Source organism: Nelumbo nucifera, chromosome 2, assembly GCF_055504915.1.
Source record: "Nelumbo nucifera cultivar China Antique chromosome 2, China Antique-T2T, whole genome shotgun sequence".
NCBI classification, from domain to species: domain Eukaryota; kingdom Viridiplantae; phylum Streptophyta; class Magnoliopsida; order Proteales; family Nelumbonaceae; genus Nelumbo; species Nelumbo nucifera.
The window spans coordinates 23,378,708-23,387,112 of NC_142650.1; the positions used below are offsets into that span (position 1 = coordinate 23,378,708).

Consider the following 8,405-nt stretch of genomic DNA (forward strand, 5'->3'; position numbering starts at 1 on the left):
TATTAGAAGATTAATGTGTTGATGACAAGGTTTAAAACCACAGTCAGACAGATGAAGGTAGATAATAATATTGGGTAGTGGAGTTGTAGTAGTTCAAAGACAATTGGTGGAGTATTTAGTAGCCTAGAACTGAGGGATGGGGGGAGGGGGGATCCATGCACCATGACGGATGAATGAATGATGGATGTTCCGCATGATGACCAAATGGTATGATAAAATATGATGGATGTAAGCATACGAGCCCACACATGAGCGTGTATGCCACGGCATAGACCTTTGCTTCTTTCTTTGTTTTGTTTCGGAATTGGGGTCCACTTGCATATTGCACCCAGTTGCCTCATTTTACTTTTCCATCCTCCTCCTAACTGCTGATGCTGGTCACCGAATACTGGACCTCCCGGTAACTCAGAAGAATGATGGGCTTAAAGGAGAAAATCCAAATGAAGAAGGGTTTAAAAAAATTCATTTACTAAAACACTCCCTATAATTTCACAGATTTACTAAAACTTATTTTGTGGTTTGCAACCAATCTACTTAACTGACATTCTAGTGAGGGCTGTTTGTATTGTGAAAATGGTCATGTGATCACCTAAATGGAGTGGAAATTGTTTTAGGAAAAGAAAAAAGAATGTATCAGAACAGACCATCCATTTGAATCAAACAATTGAATCATTTCACTAAGAATTGATAACCAAAACAGTTTCATATCCAGTCCAGTTTTTAAAACCTTGGTCAAAATTGTCATTTTCACTTTCATGAGTTTCATCTAACATAATAGGTTAATCAAGTAGATGGGGTGTTTTAGTAAAACACAAGCTATAAAATAGGTTTTAGTAAAAAGGTAAGAAAGAGGTCTCAAGTGTAAGATTAAGTGGTCAAGAGAAGAAGAGGGTCAGAGTTCAGACTCAGAACTCAGAAGTAGGGACCATCGAATATATAAATATATAAAATAGAATTAACAAGAGAGGAAGATTTACCCGCAAATTGCGTGACCAGGATCTTCTTCCTTCTGGGCTTCCCCTCATAGTTAATAGTTAATACCCCTTCCACATTTAATATTAGAAAGACAATATTGAATAGTTATTGATGTAAACTGTAAAGTAAAAGAAAGAAGTGAATATTTAGAATGAAAACGTTCCCTTTTTTCTCCGCTCCTCCCACGCGTTTCATCTTTTGCTTTCTTTATTTTTCGCCTTTCTCTCTCAATCTCCGCATCCTCCACTTACAGTTAGAGAGAGAGAGATCCGTGACCACAAAACGCTCCTCCCTTTCCCAGTTCCTGCCACTTATTTACTAAATGAAGTTGCTGAGTTCTTTGCATTTTACAAATATATCCTTAATTCCCAAATCATTTTCTTGAGCTGGTCCAGCCAATTTGGACTCATCCAAGTGATTCATTCCCCTTCCCATTTGAGAGGGACCAAAACCCGATTCTGGGGCAAAGTGGGTTCTTACTTCTTGGTGGAACTCTGGAACCTGACCCATTCCCATGTGCCCTGTAAAAGCAAAACCCCTCCATCTCCCCAAATGGAGACCCCCTTCAATATGCCTACCATTAAGTTGGAATTCTGTGGTCCATCACCCTTTAATTAGTTGTGATGGTCATTCCGTGTCCCCAAAATGTTAATGTGCGTAGAACTGAACCTCCATAGAATCTAATTTCGAATTTGAATAGGATATAAATATAAATTCATTGTCGGATCCAGAATGGATGAGAGGATCAATCTCGTATTGATATCTATTTCTCCCAACCAGATATGCATTTGGGTTTGGTTGGTTTAGCACCTGTTTGGAAACCCCGATGCCATTTCTCCAAGAAAACACTGCCACCTAATAAGCATTTTTCATCAACAAATCATTGCTAGTAATGGTATAAAACAAACCATACCATTGGAATACGGATCTCTTGTAATGACCCAAACCCATCAAAGTTGATATGGAACATGAGGATCTCAGGTTTGGACTGCAACATTTTCATGTCTCATTTAAGATTCATGAGAATTGATCCACTTTTTTTATTCTCCTTGGAATTGACACCCGAATGGTGGAAATGGAATTTGACATGACTCCAAATCTGCTGCACTTTTTTATCTGCACTTTCCAGTAGCCCTGTTTATGCAATGGGATACCTGCTAAGGACTGACTGGAAGTTCACAGGTGCAGCAGATAAATGGGCCAACTTTTGACCGCTTAATGGGGGGGGGGGGGGGGGGGGGTGGTCATTCAAGGGCATTTGAGTCATTTTATATAAAAAGTTGGATGAGTGTTTGGTTCTGGTTGGTCATTGGAATTAAATGTCATTTCTTGATTTCGAGTCCCCATTGTAGCATAATTTATTTGTTCCAATTTGATCAGCAATCCGGTTGGTTCTAGGTTTCTTACCTAAAAGACCGAATTGGACCATAGCTGCCAACCGGTCGGGTCTGATTTAGGATGAGTGGACCCGGTTCAATTATTATTACTTGTTAGAGGTGAGCAAAAAAACCGAAAATCTGAACCAACTAAAAAAAGTGATCGAAACCAAACCGAAAAATTAGTTAAACGGTCAATCGAACCGACCATTATACATATGTTTCTATATATTTTATATATTTTTGTTTGATTTTTGTTACCAGTTTTCCAAAAACAGGTAGTATCGGTTCGGTTATAAAAAAAAGCCCACAGTTCAGTTAACTAAACCGTGAGCACCCCTATTATTTGCTTCCATAAAATGGGCTCCAAATTGAATCAATTATCAATTAGGATATTCAGGTCTGATCCAATTAGACTCAATTATACTCAACATCTACTATAGCCTTGATAAATAACAACTTGGAATTTCGTTTTTGACACTATAGCCTTGATAAGAATAACAGTAAATAGCAATGTTTTAAAAACCGTTCTAGAACTAGAATTGCTTTAGCAACCGATTTTTTAGTCAATGGTTCGACCATCCCACTTCAAATGAATGACCTATTCTAATTAAAAAATAAAAAATAAAATAATAATTAAAATAAAAAATGACTAAAATGCTGTCCAATTTAACAAGCCGACAGTATGATCACTTGATCAACAGGTTGCTGACAAAAGAATGGTTTTAGGGTGAATCCGTCTAACCGTCCGATCAGATCCGATTTTCAAAACCTTGGTAAAAAGTAAACTATTTATATGTTAAAACAAATGTTTTTAACAATATCATCTTATACCGTCATCAAATTTACACTTTCATATGTATAAAATATAATAAAATTACAATAAAAATGATAATGAGATCGTTATATATTATTAACTAAGGCAAAACCTATGATGCATTTCATGTAAATTGATGCAATGTTAAAGTGCATAAAAATTTTGAAATATATCCTAACCAGACTCAACTATATACTGGAACCTGACCCGATTATTGATTGGATACGCTGGTTTTTTATCGGTTTGGGACCCGAACTACCCTTACACAGACCAGACCGGACGGAGAAGAAGGCGAGAGCACAAGCAAAGTACATGCCATAGCGAGAACTCAGAATGAATTCCTCATGCCATATGACAGGAATTAACACGTGGCGGTCTGTTGAAACTTCCAACCAGTCATAGTCGAGACTTCGGACGGGTCGTTGGCTACTATTGGCTCGTTCCCATAGAGGAGAGCCACGTGGAATGCAATAAGGAATACAGCTATATTGCCGGACTGTGACTTCATAATAGCCACGTGGCAAGGGAAAAAGACATCCCCCTCAGCATTCCCATGGCTAAATTACGTAACTAACCCGACGATGGTTGTGACTTGTGAAGATCCAGTTGAAAGCGAAAGGGCAATTCAGTCCATCCGTGATAGCTATCGAAACACGAAACGCGTTTGGTAGCGCTGAACTGTGTGTGAGCTTTGAGGCATACAGAGCACTGAAAGCAGCATCGAAAGAAATAAACAAACCGTGTCGTCCGATCGTATGCAAATCCGTTATGGTGACGTGGCAGGAGGTCGTCGCGGTCACGGGACGCGATGTATCTGAGCAATAGGATAGACCCTCGGGCCACGGCGCCGACGATCCAGCCGGGCATGACGTGACACGTGGGCCCACTCACATGCATGCATGATGTCGCTTTCTCTGAGGAGAGGAGTGATTGGGCGGGACCCACCCCGGCCCGAACCGAGACATCAACGTCATCATAAATTTCAATGTCCTATCCCATGCATCGCATTGCATGTAGTGACCCATACATGCTCCCTCCGGTACTACTGTACCCGACCCAAAACCTAGACCCTTTACTTCGTTAATCACTGTCTACCCTTACCCACATCCTGTTCCGTCCTCCTAATTGACCGATTTACCCTTTATTTCTACCAAAAATAAGACTCGAGATCTACTGCCCACAAGAAAACTCTACGCACGTCAACATGTGTGACTGCCATGTTATGTGGGTGGGTAGACGTAGGTAGAATTCTTGTACGCTAATCACAATTCCTCACGTTGTCACGCTTACAACCGCGGGAATATCCCCGCTTATTCCGACTACGGTAAGAAAGAAACAAAATACGATCGGAGGACAATTTCGGTATTTTAAACCGCATTGCATTTACTGTTCGAAGTCATCCGGACCGACACCCGTTACAAAGAGACAAAACAACTCCAGTGGTCTTAAAAGACGTCCATCTCTCTCTCTCTTGCCGGAAAATTTCAAAATATCGAGTAAAAGAAAAAACAAAAAAGTGAAAAACGATTCCAAAATCTCACGATTTCGGTCCGACCAGCTCGGACTTTCATTAAAAAAAGATTAATTAGGATAATACTGGTTTAATGCTCGAAGCTTTAGATTGTTGGGCCGGGTGGGAAGGCGATTCAAAGAGAGGGAGAATAAAAAAAGTTGGATTCCGAGAGGAGAGAGGGAGAGAGAAACGAAAAGAAAAGAATAGAAAACAAATAGATAGGGATAATGAGGGAAAGAGAAAGAAAGAATCTCGTCGGCTTTGAGCTGTGATTTAGCTGTTTTGATGTTATTTCACTTTCCCCAAAATCCCTAGAAAAAACCCTCCCTCTCTCCTCTCTCTCTCCTCAAGCTCAACGCGCACACCTTCTCTCTTCCTCCTCTTCTCATCCTCCTGTTCTCTCTCTCTCTCTGCATTTGTGAAGCAGGAAAGACAAAAATCAGGAAAAGGAAAAAGGAGAAGAAGATCATCAAATGCTCAATGTGGTGAGATGAAGGAGAAGAGCTACCTCCATCTTCGTCATCTGCCTCTGGATTTTCTCCCCTTCTTCTCTACTTTTCTTGCTCTTTCTTCGCTTGTTCAGTCTAGCTCTTCCGAGAGAGTAGTCATTTCTAGCAATGGCGGCCTCACGGACGCCGAAGCTAGGTACATTCAACAGAGGCAGCTCTTGTACTACAGGGACGAGTTCTGTGACAGGGGAGAGCATGTGAGAGTTGATCCTTCCCTCGTCTTCGAAAACCCTAGACAAAAGAACGCCTATATTGCGTTGCAAGCTTGGAAACAAGCTATCATCTCCGATCCGTTGAATCTGACTAGTAACTGGGTCGGATCTAATGTCTGTAACTATACTGGCGTTTTCTGCACTAGTGCGCTCGATGATCCGTCCATCAAGACCGTCGCCGGCATTGATCTCAATCATGGCGATATCGCCGGTTACCTGCCGGAGGAGCTAGGGTTGCTTACCGACATTGCATTGTTCCACATCAACTCCAACCGATTCTGCGGCACCGTGCCTCACAAGTTCGTGAACCTCAAGTTGTTGTTCGAGTTGGATCTCAGTAATAATCGGTTCGCCGGGAAGTTCCCGGAGGTTGTTCTCCGGTTGCCTAAGCTGAAGTATCTGGACATTCGTTTTAATGAGTTCGAAGGTAAGGTTCCTAGAGAACTCTTTGATAAGGATCTTGATGCCATTTTCATAAACCACAATAGGTTTGCCTTCGATCTGCCGGATAATTTGGGGAACTCGCCTGTTTCGGTGATTGTTCTGGCGAACAATAAGTTCCACGGATGTGTTCCCGCCAGCTTGGGTAACATGTCCAAGACGCTCAACGAAATCATTTTGATGAAGAACGGGTTCCGGTCCTGCGTGCCGACGGAGATCGGGTTGTTGAAGGAACTAACCGTGTTGGATTTGAGTTTCAACCAGCTAATGGGGCCATTGCCTGATACTATTGGAGGGATGCTGAGCTTGGAACAGCTGAATGTGGCTCACAACATGCTCTCGGGAACGATACCAGCGAAGATCTGTTCGCTTCCCAACTTGAAGAACTTCACTTATTCGTATAATTACTTCACAGGCGAGCCGCCAGTGTGCTTGAGTCTTCCGGACTTCGATGATCAGAAGAATTGTTTACCGGAGAGGCCAGCACAGAGGTCAGCGTCGCAATGTAAGTCGTTCTTGTCTCGCCCTGTGCATTGTAGTGCTTTCAGATGTACACCTTTTGTTCCATCTCTGCCAGCTCCACCTCCACCTTCACCTCCCATCCCGGTGCCCTCTCCTCCTATTGTTATATCATCACCTCCACCACCGGTATACTCGCCTCCAGTTTACTCACCACCCCCTCCAGTTTACTCACCACCACCACCACCACCAGTTTACTCGCCTCCACCACCCCCTCCGGTTTACTCACCACCACCGGTTTATTCGCCTCCACCACCCCCTCCAGTTTACTCACCACCACCACCAGTTTATTCACCTCCGCCACCCCCTCCAGTTTACTCGCCACCACCACCAGTTTATTCGCCTCCCCCACCGCCACCAGTTTACTCACCCCCGCCTCCGCCACCCTCCCCACCACCACCTTCTCCCCCACCCCCGTCTCCATCCCCACCACCACCGTCATCACCCCCACCATCCCCGCCACCTCCAATTTATTGTGTTAGAACTCCACCTCCACCTAATTCACCGCCACCGCCCACGTATTCCCCACCACCACCGGTTTATAATTCACCTCCACCGCCGCATCACTCACCACCTCCACCGCATCATTCACCACCTCCGCCGCATCATTCACCACCTCCGCCGCATCATTCACCGCCTCCACCACACTATGCTTCACCACCACCACCCCCCGTCTATTCTCCACCACCACCACCCGGTTCACCACTACCACCACCACCTCCATGTATAGAACCACCTCCACCGCCATCACCACCCCCATGCATAGAACCGCCTCCGGAGTACTCCCCTCCATCAATTCCTTACCTTCCTCCCCCATCACCATCACCACCACCCCCGCCAGTTTATAATTCTCCGCCCCCGCCTTCACCACCACCACCTTCTCCAGTTTATTATGCATCCCCACCTCCACCTTCACCTTCACCTCCTGTTCACTACGAGTCTCCCCCTCCTCCCCCACCGGTTTATCATTCTCCACCACCTTCGTCACCACCTCCGGTTCCTTGTGAAAACCCTCCTTCACCACCACCACCACCACCGCCGCCACCTCCAGTTGCATGTGAAAATCCTCCGTCACTTCCTCCATCACCACCTGTTTATGAGAGCCCACCACCGGTATATGAGGGCCCAATGCCGCCAATTTTTGGGGTATCATACGCATCTCCGCCGCCGCCTCCTTTCTATTGATTCTTTTGAGCATTTTCCTCCTTCCCCTCATGTAGACAAAAAAGAAACATTTCGAACTTTTCATTTATCTTAGCTACCGTTGCGTCTTCTTCCTCTTCTTTTACTTCTTTTCTGTCAATTCTTGTAATTTCTCTCTGGACGATCCTCGTTATCGGAGGAAGAACAACGAACAAAGAACAGAAACAGAAAATTGGGTGCAGTGTTCCATGGGTTGCAGCAATGGGCGCGTTCTTGATTGGGGGAATTCGTTTGTAACAAAGAAGAGACAGAGAAGAGAGCAGAAGAGCAGAGGAGAAAGTCTCCATATTTATTTGAATTGTTATGGATAATTTGAGTTGTGAATAAATTGTTAGAGATAAGAGAAAAGAGTAGGTTGCAGGGAAAGGTAATGTATAGGGATGAGATTTCATGAAAAAGAAGTAATGGATGAATGGTGATTATAATTATAAGCAGCAGGTCTGAGAGCCGGTTGCATCTCTGCTACCTGCGCCTGCTTGCTGCTGCTTTGTGGGTTTATTGTTATTAGTGTCTCTCTTTCATCACACTTGGCTTCTTTTTCTTTTTCCATTGTTATAGTATGATCAGGAACATTTACTTGATATATTATTTGATTTTCAGATCATTCTTTCTTCTTAAGAACTGTTGTTTGTTCATCATCTTTGTGTTTGTGTTTCAATACACCAAATTAAGATTTAAGAATACTCTACAAACTACATACTCCTGTACAAACTACATACTACATAAGTAGGTGTCTGTATTTTGTGTGATTTGGTGTGGGTTGGTCATGCCTTTAACTTAAAATCTTGTACAAACTACATACTCCCGTCATCAAACCATGACACACCTCAGTCAGGATTT

The 8,405-nt window shown here is 43.5% G+C and overlaps 1 pseudogene across 1 annotated transcript; it reads left to right on the forward strand.

Annotated features, from left to right (window-relative positions):
• The first annotated feature begins 4,860 nt into the window (after nt 1–4,860).
• On the forward strand, nt 4,861–8,169 carry LOC104595239 (leucine-rich repeat extensin-like protein 5 pseudogene; annotated as a pseudogene). The gene has a single exon (XR_016082340.1). The product of XR_016082340.1 is annotated as a leucine-rich repeat extensin-like protein 5 pseudogene (transcript).
• Nucleotides 8,170–8,405: the final 236 nt, after the last annotated feature.